Source organism: Mustelus asterias, chromosome 14, assembly GCF_964213995.1.
Source record: "Mustelus asterias chromosome 14, sMusAst1.hap1.1, whole genome shotgun sequence".
Classification (NCBI taxonomy): Eukaryota; Metazoa; Chordata; class Chondrichthyes; order Carcharhiniformes; family Triakidae; genus Mustelus; species Mustelus asterias.
Window position 1 is genome coordinate 86,014,484 of NC_135814.1, and position 16,389 is coordinate 86,030,872.

Sequence of the window (16,389 nt, forward strand, 5' to 3'; positions counted from 1 at the left end):
GCACTCTTTGCGGATGGATACACCACTAGGACAGCGGCAGAGGAACGGAGAGCGGCGGCAGTGAGGAGTGAAGCGGTCCAGGAGGGGGGAGGGACGGAGCAGGTAAGAAACCCGGGCCCTGGCCCGAGGAGGGGGAGAGAGGGGGAACTGGGCCCATGCCCGAAGGGGGGGAGGAGAGAGAGGAGGAACTGAGCCCAGGCCCGAGGGACAGAGAACCAGGCTCGCGGGGGGGGGGGGGGGCGGAATGCGAGAGAACCGGGCCCAGACCGGGGGGGGGGGGGGGGGAATGCGAGAGAACCGGGCCCAGACCCGGGGTGAGAGGGAGGACCGATCAGGGTGGAGCTGCTGTCCGCAGCCTCTACCCGGGCTCTCTCTCTGCCTGCCTGTCCCTGTTGAGTTGTGATTCCAGCCCTCTCGGGCGGAGTTGGAGGGGGGCTCCCGGGCCTGTGGCTGGCTGTTTATTTTGGGTGCGCAGCTGCTTTATGATGAGTGATGTGGGTGCTGGAGTGGCCCAGTGACTGCATCTTGTATTCGGAGTGGATTGGATTTTCCCACACTGATCGGGCTTGTTTGTGTTGGAATGGATTGTGATTCGGACATTTATCCCAGATGGAGTTTACCAATATCTTCGGATAAATGATTCACGGAAAATCCAGACGAGGCTGATTGAAGAAGCTATTGCTTGTGACATCCTAATGTAAAATCTGGCACGGTCAAACCTGATCAAACCCAGCTGTGCATACATAGGAATGAACTACCCCGAAAAGGAACTGCGAGCTTTTACTATTAGGCATTTTGTCTTTTAAGAATGACCCCTGGTTGAGCATCATCATGTGTTGGTACTTGGAAGGAAATCAGTTAGACGTGCCTTGTTGACATAGACAAAGGGCATACGGAGCTTGTCGTCTCCGTTACTGTTGATTGCCTAGTTAACTTTTTGTAGTGAGAAATTCTCAAATGGGCACCTATCCTTTCAAGGCCTGGCAGGATTTTTAATTTTTCTTTTGTATGTGATTTCTGTGAGCAATTATAACACGGAAACATAATGAGGGGTATATATTGCTGTGAGAGTGATGTGGAGATGCCAGCGTTGGACTGGGGTAAGCACAGTAAGAAGTCTCACAACACCAGGTTAAAGTCCAACAGGTTTATTTGGTAGCAAATACCATAAGCTTTTGGAGCACTACTCCTTCGTCAAATGGAGTGGATATCTGCTCTCAAACAGTGCACAGACACAGAAATCAAGTTACAGAATACTAATTAGAATGCGAATGTCTGTACCTTTAAGACCTGGCTGGCTTTAGGGGATTCACATTCTAATTAGTATTCTGTAACTTGATTTCTGTGTCTGTGCACTGTTTGAGAGCAGATATCCACTCCATCTGACGAAGGAGCAGTGCTCCGAAAGCTTATGGTATTTGCTACCAAATAAACCTGTTGGACTTTAACCTGGTGTTGTGAGACTTCTTACCTTCCTGTGAGAGCACAGCTTTCTTTTGACTGGACATCAAATTTAGATTGTAATCTCTCAAACAGCTATTGTTGTTTTTGTATCCTTTATTTGCATTGAGAAGGTGACATAGGATTCTGATCTTGCTTTTGATATGCTCACAAAGAGATAGATGTATTTGAAGTGGGACAAGGTGTCTCACCAGCTGATATTTCTAACCCTGTCTTTTGGTGAGTTATTTGGTGTCTTTTTGACACCTCCAGCGATATGACTGATCAGCACTATGCCGTGTAGGAAATTGTAAGCATAAACTTGAATTGTCTTACTGTCATTCATTAAATCAAGCTAATTTGGCAATAGCTTTGAGATCATTGTTGATTTTTAAAAATGGGATGCATTATTTCTCAGCTGCTTGTTTACATGTTATCAATTATGTACTTTATGCTTCTGGTTAAAAGAAGATGGATGAGCATTTCTGGGACAGAGTTCAAATTCACCTAAGTCTGACCTCTTGGGATTTTTTTTTCCTAGTAAGATTTCCTCATGGAATGACTTTTACATATGAATTCAGAGCAGGCCATTTTGGCAGGATCAATCCTGTTCTAAGTGGGCATGGCCTAGTAGCGTATACATTGTCCTTAATTTGACATCAAAATTAGCTAGTAGATAATTGTAACACAGACATGGTAACATCTTTTTGAAGGTTGCATACTGGTGTACATGACTGCCTGTAGGTGTATGGTGCTGAGACGAGATGCTTGAAATATAAAAAGCCCCATTTCCCAACCCTATCCTGGGTGACTAGAAAATGTATTCCAAAAATGGTGAATGGATTTTGCACTTATACTGATTTGAGAGATAATTCCTTGATTATTAATGTCGTGAATATGTTATAAACATGGATAGATTAATCTCTCAAATGTGAAAACTATATGACAAATATGAGGATTTCATTGCATTTTTAAATGAAATGGGAACAGTTTATGACTAAATTACAGAAAAGAAATACATCCAAGAACTTCTAATTATAGAGAGATTCAAACTTGGAATTCTAGGTATAAGAATGGATTTGGGAGGCGCCAACATGGTCAGGACTTTGGAGATAAAGGGGAGGTTGGAGATGGAATGGAGGGATGTAGGAATCAAGGGTTGGCTTTTTGAGGAGAGTGATGATTGGCAGATTTATAGGCAAAGGGACAAAAACCTGAAGAGAGAAAACCACTATTGATATCTGCCAACATGGGGGCCATGAGGGGAGTTGGATGATCAGCTTACTGGGAATAGAATTGAGGGAACAGGAGGAGGGGTCGCCTGACCACAAGAACAGAGAGGGCATAAGGAGAGAGAAACTTGAGACATATGTGAGCTTGAAGCTGGGGCAGGGAGAGCATGAGAGGAAGTTTAGCTAGTAGAATAGAGGGATGCAACAGAGCCAGCTGATTGGATTCACTTGATCTTGGTGACCCAGAAGTCCATGAGCTCCTCACTCGTTGGAGGTGAGAATGGAGAGGGCAGGGAAGAGGAGTTTAAGAAGACAGTTTGCAGTGGAGAAAAGAAACTGGGGTTATTGAGCAGGACTTGATGTTTCAAGTGGTCCAGGCAGATCTGGCAATGGGTGGTAAAGCCAGTTGTCTAACACATCCTTTCAAGTCTGCATCCCCTGGATTTGGGGCGTGCAAATGAGGGCCGTATCAAGGAAATGGCCAGGTTGTTAGAGGAGGAGTAATTGGAGACCAGGAACCAAAGATGCAGGTGAAGGTGTGGTTCAGTACCATTTGTATATATAGTACACAGTTTTATATGCAAGAGATTGAAGCATTCCAATATAAATATGTCAGAACATCATAGAATCCCTACAGTGCAGAAGGAGGCTATTCAGCCATCAAGCTCACACTGACAACAATCCCACCCAGGCCCGATCCCGCTAATCCACATATTTGTGTCCAGGAGACCCCCCCCTTCCCATTCCTTCAGTAAACTGCTGGTCATCCAACTCCCCTCGAGGCCTCCATGCTAATCCCCCTGACACCTAAGGGTCAATTTGGCATGGCCAGTCAATCAAAACTGCACATCTTTGGAGTGTGGGAGGAAACCGGAGCACTCGGAGGAAACCCACGCAGACACGGGAGAACGTGCAAACTCCACACAGACATTGACCCGAGGCTGGAATTGAACCTGAGTCCCCTGGCACTGTGAGGTAGCTGTGCTAACCACTATGCCACGGTGCTGCCTGTCTGTTTCTCTGCCTAATGGAGTATGACTATGTAAAATAATTTAAAAATAGAACTGAAGTATACAGAACTAATTTTTAAATTAGGATTATAGCCTTGTTTAACTTTTGTGCAGCTTTTGTTTCTTTCATTATCTTTCCGCCTGCTGCATAGGTTGGAATCAGGTATTGAAATCTCTATCATGGTAACTTTGTGACTGATCAGAAGATGAAGTCACATGATGTGGCTCTTGCATATATTTGATCTCATCCTACCAGAATACCAATGCCACTGATATCCATTTAAAAAAAATTCAGAGGCCAGTTATTTTTGAAGTGGCGATATGCATACGTATAAAGTTAAATCTCACAGGATCCAGGGTAAGGTATCTAAATGAATACAAAATTGGCTTCTTAACAGAAGCCAGAGGGTGGTTGTAGAGAGTTGTTTTTCAAACTGGAGGCCTGTGACCAGCGGTGTGCCTCAGGGATCAGTGCTGGGCCCACTGTTATTTGTCATTTATATTAATGATTTGGATGAGAATATCGGGGGCATGGTTAGTAAGTTTGCAGATGACACCAAGATTGGTGGCATAGTGGACAGTGAGGAAGGTTATCTCCAATTGCAGCGGGATCTTGATCAATTGGGCCAGTGGGCTGACGAATGGTAGATGGTGTTTAATTAGACAAATGCGAGGTGATGCATTTTGGTAGATTGAACCAGGGCAGGACTTACTCAGTTAATGGTAGGGCCTTGGGGAGAGTTACAGAACAAAGAGATCTAGGGGTACAGGTTCATTAGCTCCTTGAAAGTGGAGTCACAGGTGGACAGAGTGGTGAAGAAGGCATTCGGCATGCTTGGTTTCATCGGGCAGAACATTGAATACAGGAGTTGGGACGTCTTGTTGAAGTTGTACATGACATTGGTAAGGCCACACTTGGAATATTGTGTGCAATTCTGGTCACCCTATTATAGAAAGGATATTATTAAACTAGAAAGAGTGCAGAAAATATTTACTAGGATGCTACCGGGACTTGTTGGATTGAGTTATAAGGAGAGGCTGAATAGACTGGGACTTTTTTCTCTGGAGCGTAGGGGGCGAAGGGGTGACCTTATAGAGGTCTATAAAATAATGAGGGGCATAGACAAGGTAGATAGTCAATATCTTTTCCCAAAGGTAGGGGAGTCTAAAACTAGAGGGCATATGTTTAAGGTGAGAGGGGAGAGATACAAAAGTGTCCAGAAGGGCAATTTTTCCACACAGAGGGTGGTGAGTGTCTGGAACAAGCTGCCAGAGGTAGTAGTAGAGGCGGGTACAATTTTATCTTTTAAAAAGCATTTAGATAGTTACATGGGTATGATGGGTATAGAGGGATATGGGCCAAATGTGGGCAATTGGGATTAGTTTAGGAGTTTTTTTTAAAAAACAAGGGCGGTATGGACAAGTTGGGCCGAAGGGCCTGTTTCCATGCTGTAAACCTCTATGACTATGACGAAACAAAATACTGCAGATGCTGGAAATCTAAAACAAAACAGAAAATTATGGAAATAACAACATTTGCCAGAAGCTGTCGAGAGGGAGAAAGGGAGTTAACCTCTGAAATTGATAATCTTCTGTCAAAGTTGGAAGAAGTTAGAGATGTAATTTAATATAATTTAAGCAAATACAGAAGGGAGAGCAAAAGGAAAGATCTTTTGAGGTTGAAAGCAAGGGTGATTAAAAGACAGGGTAGTGAAAGGCAAAAGGTGGTGATATTAGGCAAGTAAACAAAAGATGGGTTTAAAGAAGCTACAAATGGCAACAACAGAACTGTTATCAACACCAGCAGTCTGGTAAAATGGGAGCAGTGGTTATAATCTGAAGTTATTGAAATCAGCGTTAGTCTGGAAGCTTGCAAAATACCTAATTGAGAGATGAGATAGAACATAGAACATTACAGCGCAGTACAGGCCCTTTGGCCCTCGATGTTGCGCCGACCAGTGAAACCAATCTAAAGCCCCTCTAATCTATGCTATTCCAATATCATCCATATGTTTATCCAATAACCATTTGAATGCTCTTAATGTTGACGAGTCCACTACTGCTGCAAGCAGGGCATTCCAAACAAAGAACAAAGAACAGTACAGCACAGGAAACAGGCCCTTCGGCCCTCCAAGCCTGTGCCACTCCTTGGTCCAACTAGACCAATCGTTTGTATCCCTCCATTCCCAGGCTGCTCATGTGACTATCCAGGTAAGTCTTAAACGATGTCAGCGTGCCTGCCTCCACCACCCTACTTGGCAGCGCATTCCAGGCCCCCACCACCCTCTGTGTAAAAAACGTCCCTCTGATATCTGAGTTATACTTCGCCCCTCTCGCCTTGAGCCCGTGACCTCTCGTGATCGTCACCTCCGACCTGGGAAAAAGCTTCCCACTGTTCACCCTATCTATACCCTTCATAATCTTGTATACCTCTATTAGATCTCCCCTCATTCTCCGTCTTTCCAAGGAGAACAACCCCAGTCTACCCAATCTCTCCTCATAGCTAAGACCCTCCATACCAGGCAACATCCTGGTAAACCTTCTCTGCACTCTCTCTAACGCCTCCAAGTCCTTCTGGTAGTGCGGCGACCAGAACTGGACGCAGTACTCCAAATGTGGCCTAACCAGCATTCTATACAGCTGCATCATCAGAGTCCAGCTTTTATACTCTATACCCCGTCCTATAAAGGCAAGCATACCATATGCCTTCTTCACCACCTTCTCCACCTGTGTTGCCACCTTCAAGGATTTGTGGACTTGCACACCTAGGTCCCTCTGTGTTTCTATACTCCTGATGACTCTGCCATTTATTGTATAACTCCTCCCTACATTATTTCTTCCAAAATGCATCACTTCGCATTTATCCGGATTAAACTCCATCTGCCACCTCTCCGCCCAATTTTCCAGCCTATCTATATCCTGCTGTATTGCCCGACAATGCTCTTTGCTATCCGCAAGTCCAGCCATCTTCGTGTCATCCGCAAACTTGCTGATTACACCAGTTACACCTTCTTCCAAATCATTTATATATATCACAAATAGCAGAGGTCCCAGTACAGAGCCCTGCGGAACACCACTGGTCACAGACCTCCAGCCGGAAAAAGACCCTTCGACCACTACCCTCTGTCTCCTATGGCCAAGCCAGTTCTCCACCCATCCAGCCACCTCTCCTTGTATCCCATGAGCCTTAACCTTCTTAAGCAACCTGCCATGTGGGACTTTGTCAAATGCCTTACTGAAATCCATATAGACGACATCCACGGCCCTTCCTTCATCAACCGTTTTTGTCACTTCCTCAAAAAACTCCTCCAAATTTGTAAGGCACGACCTCCCTCTTACAAAACCATGCTGTCTGTCACTAATGAGATTGTTCCGTTCTAAATGCACATACATCCTGTCTCTAAGAATCCTCTCCAACAACTTCCCTACCACGGACGTCAAGCTCACCGGCCTATAATTTCCTGGGTTATCCCTGCTACCCTTCTTAAACAACGGGACCACATTCCACTACTCTGAGTAAAGAACCTACCTCTAACATCTGTCCTATATCTCTCACCCCTCAATTTAAAGCTATGTCTCTTGTTAGCCATCACCATCCGAGAAAAAGGCTCTCACTATCCACCCTATCTAATCCTCTGATCATCTTGTATGCCTCTATTAAGTCACCTCTTAACCTTCTTCTGTTTAACGAAAACAACATCAAGTCCCTCAGCCTTTCCTCATACGATTTTCCCACCATACCAGGCAACATCCTGGTAAATCTCCTCTGCACCCTTTCCAACACTTCCACATCTTTCCTATAATGCGGCGACCAGAACTGTACGCAATACTCCAAGTGCGGCCGCACCAGAGTTTTGTACAGTTGCAGCATGACCTCCTGGCTCCGAAACTCAATCCCTCTACCAATAAAAGCTAACACACCGTACGCCTTCTTAACAACCCTATCAACCTGGGTGCCAACTTTCAGGGATCTATGCACATGGACACCCAGATCCCTCTGTTCATCCACACTACCAAGTATCTTACCATTAGCCCAGTACTCTGTATTCCTGTTACTCCTTTCAAAGTGAATTACCTCACACTTTTCAGCATTAAACTCCATTTGCCACCTCAGCCCAGCTCTGCAGCTTGTCTATGTCCCTCTGTAACTTGCCACTTCCCTCCGCACTGTCTACAACTCCACCGACTTTAGTGTCATCTGCAAATTTACTGATCCATCCTTCTACGCCCTCATCCAGGTCATTAATAAAAATGACAAACAGCAGTGGCCCCAAAACAGATCCTTGCGGTACACCACTAGTAACTGAACTCCAGGATGAATATTTCCCATCAACCACCACCCTCTGTTTTCTTACAGCTAGCCAATTCCTGATCCAAACCATTAAATCACCCTCAATCCCATGTGTCCATATTTTCTGCAAAAGCTTACCATGGGGAACCTTATCAAATGCTTTGCTGAAATCCTGATACACCACATCAACCACTTTACCCTCGTCCACCTGTTTTGTCACCTTCTCAAAAGAACTCAATAAGGTTTGTGAGGCACGACCTACCCTTCACAAAACCGTTGTTCTGCAAGCTTCAGCTGAGCTTTATATATTTTGTGTTGGTCCCCAGTAATTCTTTAAAGCATGTCATATACTGTACAGTCCCTCATGAGGTCAGTATCAATAATGGTTGTACCCTTGTAGAGAATCTCAGTTGCAGAATTGTTACAGCACAGAAAGAGGCCATTAGGCCTACAATATCGAAGAACAAAGAAAGAACAATACAGCACAGGAACAGGCCCTTCGGCTCTCCAAGCCTGCACCGATCATGTGTTCCTAACTAGACCATCCGTTTGTATCCCTCTATTCCCAGTCTGTTCATGTGGCTATCTAGTTAAGTTTTAAATGATCCTCGCGTGTCTGCCTCAACCACCTTGCTTGGTAGTGCATTCCAGGCCCCCACCACCATCTGTGTAAAATACGTCCCTCGCATATCCGTATTGGACCTTGCCCCCCTTACTTTGAACTTGTGACCCCTTGTCATTTCTGACCTGGGAAAAAGCTTCCAATTGTTCACCCTATCTATGCCCGTCATAATTTTATAAACTTCTATTAGGTTGCCCCTCAACCTCCGTCTTTCCAGGGAGAACAACCCTAGTTTACTCCATCTCACCTCCATAGCTAATACCCTCCATACCAGGCAACATCCTGGTAAACCTTTTCTGCACTCTCTCCAAAGCCTCAACGTCCTTCTGGTAGTGTGGCGACCAGAACTGGATGCAGTATTCCAGATGTGGCCTAACCAACGTTCTATATAACTGCAACATCATATGCCAACTTTTATGCTCTATGCCCCGTCCAATAAAGGCAAGCATGCCATATTCCTTCTTCACCACCTTTTCCACCTTTAAGGATCTGTGGACTTACACACCCAGATCCCTCTGTGTGTCTATACTCCTGATGGTTCTGCCATTTATTGTATAGCTCCCCCCTGCATTAGATCTACCAAAATGCATCACTTCGCATTTACCTGGATTAAAGTCCATCTGCCATTTCTCCGCCCAATTTTCCAGCCTCTCTATATCCTGCTGTATTCTCTGACGATGTTCATCACTATCCGCAACTCCAGCAATCTTTGTGTCATCCGCAAACTTACTAATCAGACCAGCTACATCTTCTTCCAAATCATTTATATATATATCACAAACAGCAGAGGTCCCAGTACAGAGCCCTGCGGAACACCACTAGTCATGATGTGGAGATGCCGGTGTTGGCATCTCTCCACTCACATTGTCTGTACCTTTAAGACTTGATTAGCTGTAAAGACTCACATTCCAATCATTATTCATGTAAATTGAGTTTGTGTCTTTGTGCCCTGTTTGTGATCAGAACTCCCACCCACCTGACGAAGGAACAGCCTGTTCCGAAAGCTAGTGGCTTTTGCTCCCAAATAAACCTATTGGACTTTAACCTGGTGTTGTTAGACTTCTTACTGTGAACACCACTAGTTACAGACCTCCAATCAGAAAAAGACCCTTCCACTGCTACCCTTTGTCTTCTATGGCCAAGCCAGTTCTGTACCCATCAAGCTAGTTCACCTTTGATCCCGTGAGATTTAACCTTTTGCACCAGACTGCCATGAGGGACCTTGCCAAATGCTTTTCTAAAATCCATGTCGACGACATCCACGGCCCTTCCCTCGTCGATCATTTTTGTCACCTCCTGAAAAAACTCAACCAAATTTGTGAGGCATGACCTCCCTTGTACAAAACCATGTTGTTTATTGCTAATGGGACTCTTCAGTTCTAAATGTGTATAGATCCTATCTCTAAGAATCTTCTCCAACAATTTCCCTACCACGGACGCCAAGCTCACTGGCCTATAATTACCCGGGTTATCCTTGCTACCCTTCTTAAATAATGGGACCACATTTGCTATCCTCCAATCCTCTGGGAACTCACCTGTGTCCAATGAGGAAACAAAGATTTCTGTTAGAGGCCCAGCAATTTCATTACTTGTCTCTCTCAGTAATCTAGGACAGATGCCATCTGGCCCTGGGGATTTGTCTACCATAATGCTTCCTAAAACACCCAACACTTCCTCCCTTGTAATTGCGATTTGTTCTAATGGGTCTACACATCCCTCTGAGACACTACCAATCAACGTGTCCCTCTCCTTTGTGAATACTGATGCAAAGTATTCATTTAGGATCTCACCTACTTCCTCGGGTGCTAAGCATAATTCCCCTCCTTTGAGGGAAATTAAAGTCTCCCACTACAACAACCATATTTTTTCTACACCTGTCCAGAATCTCCTTACATATCCGTTCCTCAACTTCCCGTGGGCTGTTGGGAGGCCTGTAGTATACCCCCAGCATAGTGACTGCGCCCTTCCTGTTTCTGAGCTCTACCCACAGTGTCTCATTACATGATCCTTCCAAATTGTCCACCCTCTGTACCGCTGTAATATGCTCCCTAACCAGTATTGCTACTCCCCCATCTTTTCTAGGCCCTCCTCTGTCTCGCCTAAAACACTTATACCCTGGAATATTCAGCTGCCAGTCCTGTCCTTTTAACCAAGTCTCTGTCATTGCAACCACATCCAAGTTTCGTGCATGCATTAAGGCTCTAAGTTCATCTGTCTTGCCCGTTATGCACTTTGAATTGAAGCAGATGCACTCCAGACCTCCCGGCCCACTGAGTTCATCCTCCCTCAGATTGCTCTTCCTCTTAGGTACATGCTCGTCCCCAGTCTCTACGCTTGCTGAATATATCTGAATATATATATCTATATATATATATCTGAATATCTGTGCTGATTCTCTACAGCAACTTAGCTCATGCCACCCCGCTGCCTTCTCCCCATAGCTTTGCACAGTCTCGCTTTTCACCTAAAAATCCAATTTTCCCCTTGATTACCTCAATAGACCTTTTCTCCAGCACATTCTCAGACATTGCATTCCAGATCCTAACCACTTGGATGAAAAAACATCTTCATGTTTGATTTGATTTATTATTGTCACATGTATTAGCATACGGTGAAAAGTATTGTTTCTTGCGCGCTATACCGACAAAGCATACTGTTCATAGAGAAGGAAATGAGAGAATGCAGAATGTAGTGTTAGTCATAGCTAGGGTGTAGAGAAAGATCAACTTAATGCAAGGTAGGTCCATTCAAAAGTCTGATGGCAGCAGGGAAGAAGCTGTTTTTGAGTTGGTTGGTATGTGACCTCAGACTTTTGTATCTTTTTCCTGACAGAAGAAGGTGGAAGAGAGAATGTCCGGGGTGCGTGGGGTCCTTAATTATGCTGGCTGCTTTGCCGAGGCGGCGGGAAGTGTAGACAGAGTCAATGGATGGGAAGCTAGTTTGCATGATGGATTGGGCTACATTCACGACCTTTTGTAGTTTCTTGCAGTCTTGGGCAGAGCAGGAGCCATACCAAGCTGTGATACAACCAAAAAGAATGCTTTCTATGGTGCATCAGTTGCCGTGTTGCCATTGCTTCTTTTGTGAATTACCTTAAAACTGTGCCCTGTAATTCTCAATCCTTCCACCAATGGGAGCAGTTTTTCCCAGGCTCCTTATGATTTTGAATATCTGTAACAAATCTCATCACATTCTCCTCCTCCTCTTGGAAAACAGTCCCAACTTCTTCAATCTATCCATGTAGCTGAAGTTTCTTGTCCCTTGGGACATTCTCGAGAATTATGTACAAGAATCACTTTGGCGCTACCTTCTTATTACTCAAATATTTACCACTTTGAAGAAATCAATTACTTGCAAGAAAAGCTTAAAGCACCAAAGTTTTTTAAATCATTTTTTTGGAGTTTGTTATTTTACAAAAAATGCAATTTTTAATCGGCATTTTAATTGCCTCATCAAGAAGGTGCATGGTATGAAGTTTAATTCAGGACTAGTTATCACACTAGCTTGATCCTTTCTTATCGTACATTTGAGTTTGAATCTCGGAAGTAGTGAACACTAGTCTTCCCATTGCCAGCTGTAAATGAAATGAGCTTGGGCAGTTTCAATTCATTCCTATATAAAAGCAAATGACTGCGGATGCTGGAAAATCACAGCAGGTCTGACAGCATTTTTTGTAAGAGAACCGAGCTAATGTTTCAAGTTTGAATGACTTGTCAGAGCTGGCATCGGATGCGACGAAGAAAGAAATGAAACTAAGGACAAGAGCAGCTTTGAGATAGGGTGAGAGACATGGAGGCTGTGCATATGGAGGTGCATAGCACTGAATGTGAATCTCAATATGCAGTGACAAAGCACTCCGAGGAACGGAGACACCTGGCAGATTTGAAACATGAGGGGTGGAATTAGAGTTGGAATCCACGTGGGGTAACTCGGAGACAGTTGCTGAGGAAGGAAATATGGCTGAGAGAGCTAATTTTGGTAAACACCTTGTCAAATACCAGTAGGGAAATAAAAAAACAATGAAGGTGGACAGGGTGAAAGCAAGATAACGAAAATCCTGTCAAAGAGCAAGTACTGCTTCAGGGTAAGCATTCCTAGAAATGGCAGTGAATTAAACACTAAAATAAAAGCAGGTTGTTGATGCATTTTCTGTTTTTGTTTCGATCTATTCTTGTTGGACATATGTACAACTATAATAAGAATGCATAATTTATTGCAGAGGCTGTGCAGATAACTGCTGTTGGAATTTAAAGAAGCACATTGGTGATATATGGAGTGCTCTCTGAAGTTAAGCCATGTTATTGGTGCAGTTTAGGTAAAACAGTTTACTCTGCATCTGCGTAGTGATATCTGTGATCTAGAGATGATCAGTGCTGGCACAATGTGGCATGTGGCAAATTGTTACATTCCCCAGCACTGACATAGAATCCTAGAATTGTTACAGCACAGAAGGGGGCCATTTGGCTCATTGTGTCCATGGTGGCTTTCTGCAAGAGCAACTCAGCTAGTCCTACTCATCCTCAAATTTTCTCTTTGGGGGCTTACCCAGTTTTGTTTTGAAAGCTACAATTGAAACTGCCTTCACCACACTCGGCAATGTGAATATCTTCTGTTGTTATGAATGTGACATATTATGCCTATAGAAGACTTTTGCATTCTCTTTTGTGTCAACTGTCAGTCTCTTCTCGTACTCTCTTTGCCTCCCTTATTTTGTTTTTCCCTTCTGATCCATATTCAACCTGATTCTAACTCCGTATTACAAGCTGACATCTGTCATAAGGATCCTTTTTCTATTTCATCTCCCTTGCTTTCGTCATCCAGAGAGCTCTGGCCTTTTCGTCTAGTGGGAATGTGCCCAAACTGTACTTGAATGTACCTCCTTTAAAGGCACTAACCTAAACCATATGATATTATGATCACCATTCCCTAAATGATCCCCTACTGACATTTGATGCACTTGGCCCAACTCATTCCCCCAGAACCAGATCCTACACCGCTTCCTTATTCATCAAGAAGGTTCTCCTGAACACAATTCAAAAACTTTGATGCCTCTCTGCCCTTTATACTGTTCTAATTTATATTAGAATAATTCAAATCCCACATTAATACTACTGAATAGTTTTTGCACACCTCTAATTTCGCTGCAGATTTTCTTGTTTGTATCTTTCCCATAAATTGGTGATCTGTAGAATACACAGGTGGTCTAATGTTTGTTTCTTGACTGTAACCAAATCGATTCTGTCCTTGACCCCTCCAGAACATTCTCTCTCCAGCACTGTAATATTCTCCTTAATCAATGCTGCCAGTCCTTCTCTCTTCTCTATCTTTCCTGAACATCTTGGAGCCAGGAACATTCAATACCTACTCCTGCACTTTTTTTTTGAGTCAAGTCACTCTTATCGCCAGGGCATCATATTCCCCACGTGGTCATCTGCACCTACAGCTCACCAACCTTATTTACCATGCTTTGTGTGAAAGCATACATTTAATGTAAACCTAACTTACACTATATGTCATTTCCTCTTGCGTTGATTCCATTTATTACCTTACTACTTGGCCTGTTACGATTTGTCTCTCCTAATCCTTTGTACATCTTGTTTCTCCTTTCTACTGCTGCATCCTGGTTCCCATGTCCCTGCCAAGTAAGTGGCTTAAACCCACCACAGGTGCCCTAACAGGTATCCTAAGAGGACATTGGTTCCAACCCTGTTAGGTACAATCCATCCAGCCTGTACAGGTCTCACCTCCCCCAGAACTGATCCCATGTTCCAGGAATCTAAAACACTTGTTCCTGCACCATCCCTCCAGTCGCACACTCAATTATTCTATCCTATTATTCTATCCTGTTTTCATGTTCACTAGTGCATGGCACTGGGAGTAATCATGAGATTTCTATCTTTGAGGACCTGATGCTGTTTTCCTTCCCAGCCCTCCAAATCTGCCTGTAGAACCCCATCTGTCTTTCTGTATATCATTGGTACCAATATGGGCCATGACCTGGCTATCTGATCGAAGACAGAGGGTGGTGGTGGATGGAAAACTTTCAGACTGGAGGCAGGTTGCTAGCGGAGTGCCACAGGGATCAGTGTTTGGTCCTCTGCTCTTTGTGATTTTTATTAACGACTTAGAGGAGGGGGCTGAAGGGTGGATCAGTAAATTTGCTGATGACACCAAGATTGGTGGAGTAGTGGATGAGGTGGAGGGCTGTTGTAGGCTGCAAAGAGACATAGATAGGATGCAAAGCTGGGCTGAAAAATGGCAAATGGAGTTTAACCCTGATAAATGTGAGGTGATTCATTTTGGTAGGACTAATCTAAATGTGGATTACAGGGTCATAGGTAGGGTTCTGAAGACTGTGGAGGAACAGAGAGATCTTGGGGTCCATATCCACAGATCTCTAAAGGTTGCCACTCAAGTGGATAGAGCTGTGAAGAAGGCCTATAGTGTGTTAGCTTTTATTAACAGAGGGTTGGAGTTTAAGAGCCGTGGGGTTATGCTGCAACTGTACAGGACCTTGGTGAGACCACATTTGGAATATTGTGTGCAGTTCTGGTCACCTCACTATAAGAAGGATGTGGAAGCGCTGGAAAGAGTGCAGAGGAGATTTACCAGGATGCTGCCTGGTTTGGAGGATAGGTCTTATGAGGAAAGGTTGAGGGAGCTAGGGCTGTTCTCTCTGGAGCGGAGGAGGCTGAGGGGAGACTTAATAGAGGTTTATAAAATGATGAAGGGGATAGATAGAGTGAACGTTCAAAGACTATTTCCTCGGGTGGATGGAGCTATTACAAGGGGGCATAACTATAGGGTTCATGGTGGAAGATATAGAACAAGAACAAAGAACAATACAGCACAGGAACAGGCCCTTCGGCCCTCCAAGCCCACGCCGCTCCCCGGTCCAGGATTGAATCCTGAATCCAGGATCCCCGCCCAATTTTCCAGCCTATCTACATACCAAAATCCTATCCACCGAGCTGTCCCTCACAGCAACGATGCTTTGTTCATTACAACCTATTAACTCACCCCCACCCCCCCATTCCAGACCATGTGATCTCCAGGGAGAGGCGAAAACGCAGAGTGAAAAACCCCAGGGCCAATATGGGGAAAAAAATCTGGGAAATTCCTCTCCGACCCCCTGAGGCGATCGAAACGAGTCCAGGAGATCACAATGGCCCTGATCGGGAAATGCTTCCCAACCCTAGTCATTTCCACTTCCACGAACACCATATGAATTCCCTGCCCCCGAGACAGGTTCCCAACTATCCGCAGTCTCGCTCTGTACTGGCACCAGCAAGATAATCATAGAATGAAGCCTTGAAACGAGAAACAAGGAACAATTAGCCCGCGCCGCTCCCTGGTCCAGACTAGACCACTCTTTTGTATCCCTCCATTCCCACTCCATTCATATAGCTGTCTAGATAAGTCTTAAACGTTCCCAGTGTGTCCGCCTCCACCACCTTGCCCGGCAACACATTCCAGGCCCCCACGACCCTCTGTGTGAAATATGTCCTTCTGATATCTGTGTTAAACCTCCCCCCCTTCACCTTGAACCTATGACCTGATATAGGAAGGATATCAGAGGTAGGTTCTTTATGCAGAGAGTGGTTGGGGTGTTGAATGGACTGCCTGCAGTGATAGTGGAGTCAGACACTTTAGGAACATTTAAGCGGTTATTGGATAGGCACATGGAGCACACCAGGATGATAGGGAGTGGGATAGCTTGACCTTGGTTTCAGATAAAGCTCGGCACAACATCATGGGCCGAAGGGCCTGTTCTGTGCTGTACTGTTCTATGTT

At 44.5% G+C, this 16,389-nt stretch overlaps 2 protein-coding genes across 2 annotated transcripts in view; both read left to right on the top strand.

Moving 5' to 3' along the window:
• vps16 (VPS16 core subunit of CORVET and HOPS complexes) overlaps window positions 1–16,389 on the top strand; it is a 61,746-nt gene that overhangs the window by 41,905 nt on the left and 3,452 nt on the right. The gene's annotated exons all lie outside the window — the stretch shown is intronic.
• The window catches only part of rab5b (RAB5B, member RAS oncogene family), an 80,726-nt gene continuing 64,337 nt past the window's right edge, over window positions 1–16,389 (top strand). Inside the window, exon 1 of the mRNA XM_078228768.1 lies at window positions 1–102. The gene's annotated coding sequence lies outside the window, so the exon portion shown is untranslated. The remainder of the gene's footprint in view (window positions 103–16,389) is intronic.